Here is a 15,399-nt window from a genome sequence, read left to right as displayed (position 1 = left end):
AGGTGCAAGATCGTGCAGAAAATATAATCATGTGCCTTTGCCCTGTAGCAACAAAAGCTAAGACAGAAATAAACTAAAGCACTGAAGATGGTTCAGTCCCAAATGCACCTTCCAAGCAAAACATTATCATTAGAAGTTGAAAATAGCAACTTCAGAATGACCAGGTCAAACTTGAGTGAGGCAATTTTCAAATATGATTTGATTGACCAATAGCACAACAAAAGGTCTGACTAAAATCAAACTTGAATCAAACTGCATATGGAAAATCAGGTGAAAAACCTGTCAATCAAATCAGTAACTGAAAATTGCCTAACCCAATTGAGAGCACATAAGGATTCCTGGTATCTTGACAATGAAGTAAGGGATCAAGATAACAGACTGAAGCATCATGAGGTAAGTATACATGGATACTAGGATGAGTGTTCAAGCTGTGGTCAGGAAGGTCATAGAATTTACAGTGCAGAAGGAGGCCATTCAGCCCATCGTGTCTGCACTGGCCCTTGGAAAGAGCACCCTACTTAAGCCCAAGCCTCCACCCGAAAGATGATGGTAACTCACTGAAACATTTTTGATGATATATTGATGGGTTGCCCCTGATGCCTTGATTCATGTAATAGAGACTCAATTAAGTGCATGCCAGTTGTCTAATGATCAACCACCTGATGCCTTATTCTCCTTCATTGGGCGTCCTTTCAGGTCAATGTGGCTCTTAGGTATGTGTCTTGTGATGGAGGATCAGAAATAAATCACCATTTGTGAAGAAAAACTTCTAAAAAGGAAGAATGTGAGATACCGGGGTGGGGGAGGGGGCAAGTGGGGGGAATAGCACAAGGTGAATTACTCCTTCAGAGGACCAGCAGTTACACAACAGGCCAAATGGCCATCTTCTCTGCTGTTAACAATTTTCTGTTCCCATGAATGCAAGAATCCTGACACAAATCTAAATAAGTATTTCTGTTGTGCCTGATCTGGAATATTTCTGGCTGCCTGATACTAATAACATCTTCTCTTCCATTCAGCTAAATAGAAGCCATGAGACTTCACAATGTATTTGACTATCTCAGCTTTGACGTACACTTCTTTTTGGCTATATTTATTGATAGTCTAAGGTGGAGCATGAAAAGGCCATTCAGGATTTAGAGTCATCTTAATGAATAACAGATAAAATAGAGTACACAAGCCATCAAATTTCAAGTGCAATTCGTGATGAACAATAAATGCTGACCATGCCAGTGATGCCCACATCCCTTACATGAATAAAAAAAAATCATCCCCTGACTATCGATGTTAACATCGAAAAGGGGGAGGTATTGGGTCTTTTAAAAGATATTAAAGTAGATAAATCTCCTGGGCCGGATGGGATTTACCCCAGAATACTGAGGGAAGCAGTGGGGGAAATTGCTGGGGCCTTGACTGACATCTTTGTACCCTCATTGGATACAGATGAAATCCCAGAGGACTGGAGAATAGCTAACGTTGTAACACTGTTTAAGAAAGGTAGCAGGGATAATCCTGGAAATTATAGGCCAGTGAGCCTCACGTCGGTAGGAGGTAAATTATTGGAGAGCATTGTCAGGGACGTGATTTATACCCATTTGGAAACAAAAGGACTCATTAGCGATAGACAGCATGGTTTTGTGAAGGGGAGGTCGTGCCTCACTAACCAGACCGAGTTTTTGAGGAGGTGACAAAGATGATTGATGAGGGGAGGGTGGTGGATATTGTTTCATGGACTTCAGTGAAGCCTTTGACAAGATTCCTCATGGCACTGGTACAAAAGGTGAAGTCACAAGGGATCAGAGGTCAGGTGGTTAGATGGATACAGAACTGGCTCAGTCACAGAAGGCAAAGGGTAGCAGTAGAAGAGTGTTTTTCTGAATGGAAGGTTGTGACTAGTGGTGTTCCACAGGGATCGGTGCTGGGGCCTCTGTTGTTTGTTGTGTACACAAACGATTTGGAGGAAAATGTAGCCAGTCTGATTAGTAAGTTCACGGATGGCACCAAGGTTGGTGGAGTGGCAGATAGTGTTGAGGATTGCCAGAAGATACAGCAGGACATAGATAGGTTGGAGACTTGGGCAAGGAAATGGCAAATGGAGTTTAATCCCGACAAATGTGAGGTAATGCATTTCAGTAGGTCTAACTTAGAGGGGAAATATACTGAAAATGGCAAAACTCTTAGGAATATAGAAAGTCAGAGAGATCTGGGCGTGCAAGTCCACAGATCTTTGAAGGTGGCAACACGAGTGAACAAGATCATCAAGAAAGCATACGGAATGCTTGCCTTCATTGGATGGGGCATCGAGAATAAAAACTGGAAAGTCATGCTAAAGTTTTATCGAACCTTGGTAAGGCCGCACATGGAATATTGCGCACAATTCTGGTCGCCATGCTACCAGAAGAATTTGGAGGCTTTGGAGAGGGTGCAAAGGAGCTTTACCAGGATGTTGCCTGGTTTGGAGGGTGTTAGCTATGTGGAGAAGCTGAATAGACTTAGACTGTTTTCATTAGAAAGACGGAGGTTGAGGGGTGACCAGATAAAGGTCTACAATATTATAAGGGGCATGGATAGAGAGGATGGGCAGGCACTCTTTCCCAGGGTGGATGGGTAAGTCACCAGAGTCATAAGTTTAAGGTCCATGGGCCAAAGTTTAGAGGAAATGTGCGAAGCAGGTTTTTTACACAGAGGGTGGTGAGTGCCTGGAACGTTGCCAGGGGAGGTTGTGGAGGCTGATACATTAACGGCCTTCAAAAGGCATCTTGTCAAACACATGGATAGGATGGGTATGGAGAGATATGGCACAAGGAAGTGCTCAGGATTTTGGCAAAGGTAGGTATCATGACAGGTACAGGTTTGGAGGGCCAAAGGTCCTGTCCCTGTGCTGTATTGTTCTTTGTTCTTCTTATCCATCATGGTTCTAGCATGATAAAACTCATTGCGGTAGATTGTCCAACCAATGTTGTTCCTTAGAAAGGAATCATTATGATTTTGAGTACTTTTGAGTTAATACCTGTATTACAAAAGCGAACGGGGAAATATAGTGCATGCATGCAAAGTGATTAATGCCAGAATTTCAGAAAAATGTGTAATATATTTGTCCTCTAATGGCATCAGAAGTAGATTCCATCTTTTTGAGTTTGAAGAGCTCGTCAAAAAATATTACACAAATATCTGACACTTCAAAGGACTGTGATGGTGTTATTCATAGAATTACAGTGCAGAAGGAGGCCATTCGGCCCATCGAGTCTGCACCGGCTCTTAGAAAGAGCACCCGACCGAGCCCCACACCACCCTATCCCCATAGCCTAGTAACCCCACTCAATCAACCCTAAGGGCAATTTAGCATGGCCAATCCACCTATCCTGCACGTCTTTGGATTGTGGGAGGAAACCGGAGCACCCGGAAGAAACCCACGCACACACAGGGAGAATGTATACATTGTGAAGCCAAAGCTTGAATAGTTTATCATTGTCATGATACCCCATAATATATCATCTCCCATCATCTCCTATTCTTTTTAATATATAGAAATGTAAGGATAGAAATTACTGTTACTTGATCAAATAATAATAGTCGATGGAAATTTAAACCAGTTCTGGGCATACTTCTAACCATTAATTTAACAGAGATGTTAATCTGATTATGACAATGTCTTGGGGAGATGTTATATTATAAATATACGATTGAATATCATTTCTGAAAAAGAGTCATGCTATCAAAGCATTTTGTTTTACACTCATCAGGGCAGCTCTCAAGAAATTACCAACAGTAAAGGGGAACAACAGTTTATACTGCATGGGAAGAGATTGGTTGGCAAGTGGACTCTGATTGGTGGAGGCATTGCCATGGAGAATGCAGCTACCAGTTAACTGTTCAGCTTTGTTCAAATTCAAATTAATCAGAATCCACTTGCCAATCATTCAGCACTCTCTTCTCATGCAGTATAAATTGTTCTTCTCCTTTACTGTTGGTGGTTTCTTGTGAGCTCTCCTGATGAGTGCACAATCAAAAACTTTGATAGTATGCTCCTTTTCCTCAGCAGGTACGGTACTGCCAAATGACCATTTATAATAATTTCTCTTTCTTTTCTGCTTTTGTTAATTGGTATTCTGTTTTGAACTTTGTAACAAAATCAAACGGAATGTCAGGATATATTTCACTGGCTGGAAAGAGAACAAACACATTTACTATGCATTATTATTCATAATCTACAAGTTCATTTTCATCTTATTATCCAGCGATTTGAATACAGCCAGTATACGTTTAATAGTTCAGGTATTGGCCCTTCATCAGAGCCATCCATTCTCTTCATGGATTCTGCCTGACATGCTGTGTGTTTCTGGCATGTTTGCTCTTTTATCAAAATGTCCCCATTGCATATTACCAATCTTCAGGCAAATTACATGCAGAACTGAAAAAAAAATCATTGGCATGAAAGAACGCTAGCCATAAAATTATACAGTGGTATATTAGTGCTGACACCATCAAAGCTTCTGTCTGAAATTCCTCTCTGCTACTTTTGCATGGACACTGGCTTGTTTGAAGTAAACTGGTTAATGCTTCTGATGAAACAAGGGAGAAAGAATATTTTTATATTCTTGTGGGCAACAGGCAGAGTATTTGTTGCCTGTTGACATGAGGATGTTGGGAGTCAACCAAATAGTGCGTTTCTGGAGTCACATATAAACCACAAAGGCCAAGTAAAGGTGATCACTTTCTCCCTGAAGGACACTTATGAGCTGGCTGGGTATTTGCAATCTCGCAGTCTCCAGGATATTTTCTTGTATCAGCTCAAAGATGACTAGATTTATCAAATTAATTTTCAAGATGATGGCGGGATGAAACATTGCAATAAATGTTTGATGAAGTTATGATTATGAACAAGGGATACTATCACATTCTAAAGAATACAAACATTATTCAGAGAATAATAATGGTAAAGTAAAGAATACTGCCCCAGTTAAATAGGAAAGCAACACCCAGAATATAAATACAGATAAGCATCCAGTCTCAAAGAATAGAATGAAAGTACATCAGGGATAGTTTTCAAAATCAATGAGATACCAAAATAGTGTCAAAGTTAATTTTTTGAAAGGAAAATGCACCAAAGCGCAGATAAGAGATCAAAGAATAGGATCAGCAACAGATGTAAATGAGAAGAATTCACAGGATCCCCAAGAACAGCTAGTAACTTTGGCCTGAGATGTGTGGTATAAATCATTATCACCTCCACACTTAGCTTGCAATTGCTGTTACTGTCAGTCTTCAGAAATCCTGCAGAAAGGAGTTCTCAACACCTCTTCTGTGGGCACGTAAGCCATACAACATCTGCAATGATTTTTCAGCATCAAGCCTACACCTTAGATCTGAACATATCATGATTCAGGACTGCAAAGGGACTGACACTGTCTTTGAAAAAGGCAATTCGTAAACTTATTTTGAGAAGCATAGAATTTACAGTGAAGAAGGAGGCCATTTGGCCCATTGAGTCTGCACTAGCTCTTGGAAAGAGCACGCTTTTCTATTAAGCCCACATCTCCATCCTATCCCTGTATCCCATCAACCCCCACCTAACCTGTACATCTTTGGACTGTGGGAGGAAACAGGTGCACTTGGAGGAAGCCCACGCAGACACGGGGAGAAAGTGCAAACTCCATACAGACAGTCATCTGCGGCCAGAATTGAAGTCAGGACCCTGGAACTGTGAGGCAGCAGCGCTAACCACTGGGCCACAGTGCCGCCCAAACAGTTCAGCTCAATGTTCTCAGATTAAAGAAACTGAAGTGCCCAACGTGGGGCTCGAACCCATGACCCTGGGATTAAGAGTTCCATGCTCAACCGACTGAGCTAGCCGGGCTTCTTCCAACCGGGAGAAAGAAGGTTTGTGTGCAATTCTCATTACAGCGACATTGCACACAAGTATTGTGAAGATGTGTTTTAATGCAGTTTATTTCATGACATGTTCTGTGTTTTTAAATAATTTGGGGGAAAAAAATTGCCAGACATCTGGGTTAATTTTCCATTCTAATAGACAGGTGGAATAAAAGCACAGAGACCTATTCTGTTTTTACATTTCCTGGAGATTCCCCCAGTTGGGGAGGAGAGATAATCAAACAGTTGCTTTGGGTGGATTTTCCCCAACCACAAATATGTCCCATGGCGGTATAGGGATGGTGATAGGGACTTTTTGCCACCAGGAATTTGTAACATTTTGTGTGACCCTGGTCTCATTAAATATATATTGGGATGATATGACATTTTGCATGGTGTGGCAGGCTGAATGACTTGCTACTATATCTTAGCGCCATTTTTTAAAAACGTATTCGGATATTACTGACCCACCTTTGAAAGTAGAAGATGGATCACCAGGAACACTCTGAAGCTGGAAGGTCTGCCTTCTTGAATCCACCATACAGGTTCTCGCCCCACATTCCGCTGTGTGTTTCAGGGTCCACAGTCACAGGGGGCCTCCACCCTATAGTCCAGAGGCACCCCCAAGTCTTCCTCAAGTAAGTCCCACATTTTACACGTGATTCCCCACTGGTGCCACTGAAAATCAAGCGTGAGTTGGTGATTCCAGACGGGCTTTCATCTACAACTCATAAGCGGGATGCATATTGTTTTCACTCCGGGCTCTGGCGGAAATGACAAGACGCCAAGGCGGGCAGAAGCGGATGATCCCATCACCATTTTATGTTAGCGTGACACTGGTATTTGTACCCCCTGCTTCAATTCCCCTATCTGCCCACCAATAAACCCGCCATGGGGGGATGGGGAAATTCTGCCCATTTTTCTGCACGTTCAGCTAATTAAATTAGATGGAACATAGAACATACAGTGCAGGAGGCCATTCGGCCCATCGAGTCAGCATCGGCCCACTTAAACCTTCACTTCCACACTATCCCCATAACCCAATAACCCCTCCTAAACATTTTGGACACTAAGGGCAATTTAGCATGGCCAATCCACCTAACCTGCACGTCTTTGGACTGTGGGAGGAAACTGGAGCACCCAGAGGAAACCCACGCAGAGACGGGGAGAACGGCAGGCTCCGCACAGACAGTGACCCAGCAGGGAATTGAACCTGGGACCCTGGCGCTGTGAAGCCACAGTGCTGGCCAAGTGTGCTACCATGCTGCCCGTTGTGCTACCGTGCTGCCCGTAGGGCCTCCCTACCTCATGCTGTTAAAGAAACACCAGATGGACGCCCATTATAGAGAGTTCCAGAAAAGGTAGACTCTAAATTTTGTGCCTGATCCCCTTTAGATCAGAGAAACTAAGGGAGTAGACAGCAGGACCGTGAGAAGACTTGAAAAGGTAGTGATCTTTTTCCATGGACCCTTTTCAACATTGGGGTCTTTGTGCAAGATCACCAGTCCAGCAGAGAGAATAATAAGCAAGAAAATCGATGAAGCTGGATGAGTCAAAATTAATTGATTTTGTTGCAGGATTCAGTCACCTTCCTGAGTGGAACCTTCCAGTCATGTCAGCAGTGGGAAGCACAGCAGGTGGGAGAACATGAGGCCAAAATCAGTTGCCTGGCATTCGAATAAACTGTCAGAATTCTGTTCTTTTGCCCTTAAAGGCAGGTTGAACTTCCTGTTGAACAACGTTGGGGAGATCCTTTGCATGCATTGGCAAACCATGCATGTTCATTATTGGCCTTATCACTGGAATTAGGGTTCTCCTCCAAATCAAGATCACGGGTAGTGAGAAATTAGAACGTTCAGTTTAGACTGTATGTAAGTAGCACAAATCTGGTAAGCTTCATGTCTTCCATGATTTTGAGACAGTGGCATTGTGCTATTTCACTCGACGAGTAATCCAGAGACCTAAGATAATGCTTGAGGGACATAGGTTCAAATCGCAACAGGGCAGATAGTAAAATTTGAATTCAATGACGATCTGGAATTAAACGTCTAATGATTGCCATGAAACCATTGCTGTAAAAACCCATCTGGTTCACTAATGTCTTTTCAGGAAGGAAATCTGTGGTACTTACCTGATCTGGCCTACATGTGACTTCAGATCCACAGCAATGCGGTTGATGCATAAATACCCTGAGGGGTGGGCAATAAATGCTGGCCCATAATGCGAAAAGACATAGCAGCAGAATTAGGCCACTCGGCCCATCGAGCCTGCTCCGTCATTCAATCATAGCTGATATTTTTCTCACCCCCATTCTCCTGCCTTCTCCCCATATCCCCTGATCCCCTTATTAATCAAGAACCTTTCTGTCTCTTAAAGACACTCAGTGATTTGACCTTCACGGCCTTCTGCGGCAAAGAGTTCCACAGATTCACAACCCTCTCGCTAAAGAAATTTCTCCTCATCTCTGTTTTAAAGGATCGTCCCTTTAGTCTGAGATTGAGTCCTCTGCTTCTAGTTTTTCCTACAAGTGGAAACATCCCTTCCACGTTCAATTTACCCAGGCCTCGCAGTATCCTGTAAATTTCCATAAGATCCCCCCCCCTCATCCTTCTAAACACCAGCGAGTACAGACCCAGAATCCTCAACCGTTCCTCATTTAACAAGCTTTTCATTCCAAGGATCATTCTTGTGAATGTCCTCTCAACCCTTTCCAAAGCCAGCACATTCCTCCTTAGGTATGGGGCCCAAAACTGCTGACAATACTCCAAATGGGATCTGACCAGAGCCTTATAGAGCCTCAGAAGTACATTCCTGCTTTTGGACTCTAGCCCACTCTGCTGACTCCTGACTGCTGAGAACTGGCTAACTGCTGACACAACCTGCACATTAACCTTAAGAGAATCTTGAACATGGACTTCCAAATCAGTGAGGCCCACATCCCATGACCAAAAAAAAAGGTAAACAATGTTTTCGCCTCTTAGGAGACTGCTGATAACTTCATCATGGTTGCTGGTAGCAAAGGCTGGAAGGGGAGGGTAGGGTGGAGCAGAGGCTGAACCTGGCAGGCAGCTAAAGGGGAAAGAGAGGGAGGCTGGCTGTGTGCCGGTGGCAGGGTAGCACAGTGGGTAGAACTGTTGCTTCACAGCTCCAGGGTCTCAGGTTCGATTCCCGGTTTGGATCACTGTCTGTGTGAAGTCTGCAAGTTCTTCCTGTGTCTGCGTTGGTTTCCTCCGGGTGCTCCGCTTTCCCACCACAAGTCCCGAAAGATGTGCTGTTAGATGAATTGGATATTCTGAATTCTCCCTCTGTGTACCCGAACAGGCGCGGAATGTGGCGACAAGGGGATTTTCACAGTAACGTCATTGCAGGGTTAATGTAAGCCTTCTTGTAACAATAAAGGTTATTGTTATTAAAGGGATCTACAAGCCCATGACATAACTGTGGGGAGGGGAACATCCTCCAAAAGATTTTCCATACTCTGGACAAATTAATAATCAGCACAGTATTGCATGTGTTCAACCCCCCCTGTTTCACAACCCCTTCTGCCCCCAGGTGAGATTCAGCAAATAAAAACTTTTTAAAAATGTTTTGAATTTTGATCTCATCAAGTGAAGGGGTTGGCATTGGTAAATGGAACATGGCACCAAGTCTCAATGTTAGGTACAGGTAACTTTTTGTTCAAAGAAGACAAATTTTTAAATTCCCGTTACCAAGTTGGAGAGTAAAGTTACAAGATTCCACAGTTTTAAACTACAAACTAAATTTTACTATAAAAAAATAAAACAATCTACAATATCTACCTTATACTCTAACATTCAGAATTACCAAGAGACAATTATGAATGAAAAGGCAAACCGTGGTTGAACGCACTTTAAATGGCAGAAGTGCCCAAAACAGATCCAATGGATTTTCAAGAATAATAATAATCTTTATTAGTGTCACAAGTAGGCTTACATTAACACTGCAATGAAGTTACTGTGAAAATCCCCTCGTCGCCACACTCTGGCGCCTGTTTGGGTATGCTGAGGGAGAATTCAGAATGTCCAATTCACTGAACAAGCACGTCTTTTGGGACTTGTAGAAGAAAACTGGAGCACACGGAGGAAACTCACGCAGGCACGGGGAGAATGTGCAGACTCCACACAGATAGTGACCCAAACCGAGAATCGAGCCCGGGTCCCTTGCACTGTGAAGCAACATTGCTAACTTCCGTGCTACCGTGCCGCCCAAGCCAGATGTCAGTGACCACCATGAGTCACAATATCTCATTAAAACTCTGGGCAGACTTGATTCCGACCAGTAAGATCTTCATTCCGATGAAGTCAATGCCTCAATGCATTTTCTAGCACCAGTCCCATCCTCCCTGCAACATGGTTGTAAAATTCTGTCCTCTGACTCCATCACGAGGGATTTCCACACTTCACTTTCAAAGAATACGATTTGAATTCCCTCAAAAGCTGTTCAGCCTCAGGCTGCCTCAACAACTGGTCACCTCCCTATGGTTAACCCATTCCTCCTGAGCTGATGTTCCATGGGATTCACAAAGCTGGATGCCTACCTCTAATTATTGGTACATTTCCAGCTCTTTCACAGGCTCCTAGCTTCACTTAGCTGTAACTGCCGTGGGTTTTTCTAAACTCCAGTCTCCTGGCTGCACCAAGTTATGAATTTGGGACTTATAAACCTAGGACTTCTTCTGTGCCCACCCCTCTCCAGTACAAAAGCAGCAATTTTCTGCCACCTTCTCAGCATCCTTAGACTTCTATGACCCCCTTACTGCTTGAAGCTAGCCAACAACTCACCTATTCTCTGTGAGTTGCAAACCACATGAGGGCCAAGCTGCCACCAACACCCTCTCCTAGCAAACAGACAGATAAATTGAAACTAGATTACCTTCTTAATCGCCAGTCATCTTCTTAAGCTACACCCATCTCCATGACAACACAGCATATCAGGGTTCACTGGATGCTTTTGAACTAATTTAACTACCACTCCAAAAAAAACGACTTCTCTCTGGACTGCACTTTTTAAGCAGTGCAGTCACCATGTCTCCACTTCTCTAACCAAGTAAGTCCACATGTTGTTCCATGTCTCACTCTCTTCTATTCTGACTCTACTAAACAAACATGCATATTCTTCTTTTACGCTTCAGTGACATGATACATTTGCAACTTCGGGATAAGAGAACCACAGAATAATAGAAAAGTTACATTACAAGAGGCTGCTACATGGTCCACCTCTCAGAACTAGCACCACAGCTCCCCATACCCCCACCCATCCTTTTCCCTGCAGCAATGCAAATCTTTTCTCTTCAGATAATTATCCAATTTCCTTTTGAAAACCACAACTGAATCTAACTCCACACACAAGCAGGTGGTGCATTCCAAGTTTGAAATATTCCCCGATTAAAATGTTTTTTTCATGTCACCTCCAGCTCTTTCGTCACCCAACTTAAATTCGTGCCTTCTAGTTCTCAACATTTCCGCGAATGGGAACAGTTTCCCCCTATGTCATTTGTCAAAACACCTCATGATGCTGGACACCTCTATCAAACCTCTTTTCAACCTTCCCTGCTCTCGGGAGAACAGTCCCAGCTTTACCAATTGATCCAGGTAACGGAAGTCACTCATCCCTAGAAAGAATCGCACAAATATTTTCTGCACTCTCTCCTATGCTTCACGTAGTTCCTGTAGTGTGGTACCCAAAATTGCACGCAATATACTCCAGATCAAGCTGAATTGGTGTTTTATCGAGGTTCACCAGAACAGCCTTGCTTTTCTGCTCAGTGCCTGTATATATAAAGCCCAGGATTCCATCTGCTTTATTTACCACTTTTTCAATCTGCCCTGTTAACTATTAATGAAAATGTACCCTCAGGTCCATTTGCCCTTTCTTTTATTTCATATTGTCTCTCCTCATTCTTCCATGGTGGCACGGTGACACAGTGGCTAGCACTGCTATCTCACAAAGCCAGGGATCCTGGTTTGATTCCAGTCTTGGGTGACTATCTGCGTGGAGTTTGCATGGGTTTCCTAAAGGTGCCCCAGTTTCCTCCTATAGTCCAAAGATATACAGATTAGGTGGGGCCATGGGGAGGGTGTAGAATGGGCCGAGGTAGGGCACTCTTTCGGAGGGTAACTGCAGACTTGATGGACTGAATGGCCTCCATCTGCACTCTCAGGATTTTATGGATTCCAACCAAATTCCATCAGTTCAAACCCTTCTGCATTGAATTTAATTTGTTACATGTCTGTGGTAGCATGTCTGTGACGGCACGGTAGCTCAGTGTTCAGCACTGTTGCTTCACAGCACCAGGAACCAGAGTTCCATTCCTGGCTTGGGTCACTGTCTGTGCAGAGTCTGCACATTCTTCCCATGTCATCGTGGGTTTCCTCCAGGTGCTCCGGTTTCCTCCCACAAGTCCCAAAAGAAGTGCTTGTTCAGTGAATTGGACATTCCGAATTCTCCCTCAGTGTACCACGACAGACGGCAGAGGGGCGACTAGGGGCTTTTCACAGTAAATTAATTTCAGTGTTAATGTAAGCCTACTTGTGACACTAATAAAGATTATGATTATTATGGTGCTTATTCTTTTGGAATATTTTACATGTCAAAGACATGCCAAACGACAGGTGTGTGTACAGGAATAGGTCTTTGTGTGTGCGTATTATGACATATCCCTGGGAACGTCATCTAATTCGAGTTGCTGGTGTGTGTGACTCATATCCAGCTTTGTGTAAGATTGACTTCATGCCAGCTTTGCATCCAGGTCTTCAGTACTCAGGATTGGATATTTATCTAGCTTGGCGGCTTGATTAACTGTGAGATTATAAATCTCCATAAATGCGGATGGTCTTGTCCGGTATAAATACAGGGACTATAGCTGCTGCCTATTCCAAGAACTAAACTGGCTGGATAATGCCTAGTTCTTGCAACCTGTTGAACTCAGTATCCACATTCACTCACAAGGCATATGGTACCGGTCTAGCCCGAAGAAATTGTGAAGTCACCTCAGGATCCACATAAAGATTGTAGCTTTTTGGTTTTCCCTAATTCATCACAGAAGACACTCTCGTATTTTCTTGTCAGTTCCGGCAGTTCCCCTTCCCGCACTTGAAAAATCTCAGCCCAATCCAACTCGATGTCTCTGAAGCAATTGCGGTCCAGAAGGTTTGGTCCTTCACCCTTTACTATTATCACTGGGAGCTGAGTAAACTCTTGTCCATAGCTTACAGGTAACATTGTGGTGACTTTTATTTTTATTGCTCGTCCAATATCAGTTTCAACTTGGCAGACGTGCTCTTCAAGTTCAACGGTTGGTTTGCCTCTCTGAGGTACTGAAAATCTGCTAATCCATCACAGTGGCTAATGCCCTTGTAGCCACTTACATCTTTAAAAGTTTCCCATGAACCCAGTGCGTTACAGTAATAGGTCTTTCTTGTCTGCATTTACATTAAACAGAGAATGAATATCAGAATCACTGGTGCTAGGCTCTTCCACATTGTTAACTTGTAATATCTTGGTTGACCGATTACTCTGTGATCTTGACTAGCTCTGCACTGCTTTATCAAATGTCCTCTTTTGTGCCAACAAAAACACTCAGCCTCCTTAAACCAACATGATTAAGGGGTCTGTTACCTCACATCGGTATTATCCTCCTTTAAGCATGACTGACTGATTGCCTATTCTGCACCTTTTTCTTTTGTTGATGGCTGAAATTGTTTCCTGCTTTGCTGCTGCTGTGGCAGTGTTGGCACCACAGCTGCTGCAGGAAATCTGCAGCTCTTGTGCACCTTTTGCAGTCCCTTCTGTGCCAGCGCTATGATCATTGCTTATTTAAAATTTCTATCAACCTCTGCAAAGAATCTGTGTTGAATAGCATCGTTGTTTGTGCCACAGATTAATTTATCCCATGACGTGGACTGGATACTCTGTTTCAGCGGCTAAGTGCCGATGCCAGCGGAGCATGTGTGGTCTTTTACGACCAGAAAATCAGCGTGAAACACTCACCTATTCCAGGATAGGTGAGTGTCTAGCACCGGCGGCGAGTAAAACCCCCACGTCCCATGCCAAAAATAGCCCGAGAATGGCCGGGTCCCGGGCCACGCATGCGCACGGCTGATGACCTGTACAACATGGTCACGCCGTACAACATGGCGCTGCTGTGTGCGGGCCCAACCTGCCATCCGTGGACCCACAGCCCAACCCTTGGCTACCCCCCCACCCCTTGTAGAAGACCCGCCCCCGACTGGTATTCCAGCTGGACACAGTCCACGGCCGCCACAATGGCATCCCATCCATTTGGAACCACACATATCCCGTGCTGTCAGGAACTCGGCCCATCGGGGACGGAGCATGCTGGTGGGCTGGCCGGTGATGTGCCAACGGTGTTGCAACGGCGCGCGGTCTGATGATGCCATTTTAAAAAAAATGTTTTTATTCTACATTTTCACATTTTCCTTCAAAATCTACACCCCACCAACAAGCAGTAAACGGTAACAGATACAAAGTCAATACCCTTAACATCAGCAACGATCCCATCCTCCCACCACCCTAACAAATGGCCCACCTGTCAATATATTCATCAAATAAAATAAACCCTCCCACGGTAGAAAAGAGAAAGGAGTCCGGAATCGCCCACGGTCACCATTAACCTATAGAGTGCCAACCCCCCCCCCCCCCGGACGACACTCAATGCCATCCAACCTCCAAAAGAGTACCGTAAATGACACCCAAGAGTTGTAAACCGCCCCCCCCCCACCACCACCCCAACTCCTCCCCTCCACTTCCTCATGTAAAAATTCTCCCCCCCAACCTCGGTTCCTTCCCACCAACTTTCTACCCCGGCTAGATCCCTCGGACCCTGTTCTGCCAGGCTCCAATGGCCGCAGCCCCTCCCCCCACCTCACCCCCGTTCACTGGCCGGCTTAAACCGGCCAGCGTGGAGGCCCCCCGCCCGGGTCTCTTTCCCCCTTGCCCGGCCCCAGGAAAAACCCAGAAGTCCCCTTTGGCACACAAACCCCGCATACACACCCACACCCCAAAGAACCCTCATTACGACTGAAAGTCCCATTTCTTCCCTTGTCCAAATATATACAACGTTGCCTCCTATAGCCCATACACCATACAAAAAAAAGAAAAAATACAGTCATGAGGCTACATTGGTACAAGACCATTTCTCAGTTCTGCCACAGTCCTTCTGCCTTCGCAAACTCCTCCGGTGCTTCCGCCGTCTCAAAATAAAATCCTTGAACTTGTAGGTCACCCTCAGCTTCGCTGGATATACAATGCTGCACTGCACCTTAGAACATAGAACATAGAACAGTACAGCACAGAACAGGCCCTTCGGCCCTCGATGTTGTGCCGAGCAATGATCACCCTACTTAAACCCACGTAACCCGTATACCCGTAACCCAACAATCCCCCAGTAACCTTACACTACGGGCAATTTAGCATGGCCAATCCACCTAACCTGCACATCTTTGGACTGTGGGAGGAAACCGGAGCACCCGGAGGAAACCCACGCAC

General features: G+C 44.4%; 1 protein-coding gene and 1 non-coding gene across 11 annotated transcripts in view; both read right to left on the bottom strand.

Moving 5' to 3' along the window:
- The window catches only part of adgrb1a (adhesion G protein-coupled receptor B1a), an 846,604-nt gene that overhangs the window by 252,319 nt on the left and 578,886 nt on the right, over positions 1–15,399 (bottom strand). The window lies entirely within an intron of this gene.
- Positions 5,785–5,857, bottom strand: trnak-cuu. The gene has a single exon. It is a non-coding gene; the product is annotated as a tRNA-Lys (tRNA).

This window comes from Scyliorhinus canicula, chromosome 10 (genome assembly GCF_902713615.1).
Source record: "Scyliorhinus canicula chromosome 10, sScyCan1.1, whole genome shotgun sequence".
NCBI classification, from domain to species: domain Eukaryota; kingdom Metazoa; phylum Chordata; class Chondrichthyes; order Carcharhiniformes; family Scyliorhinidae; genus Scyliorhinus; species Scyliorhinus canicula.
This window is presented reverse-complemented; position numbering and strand designations above follow the sequence as displayed.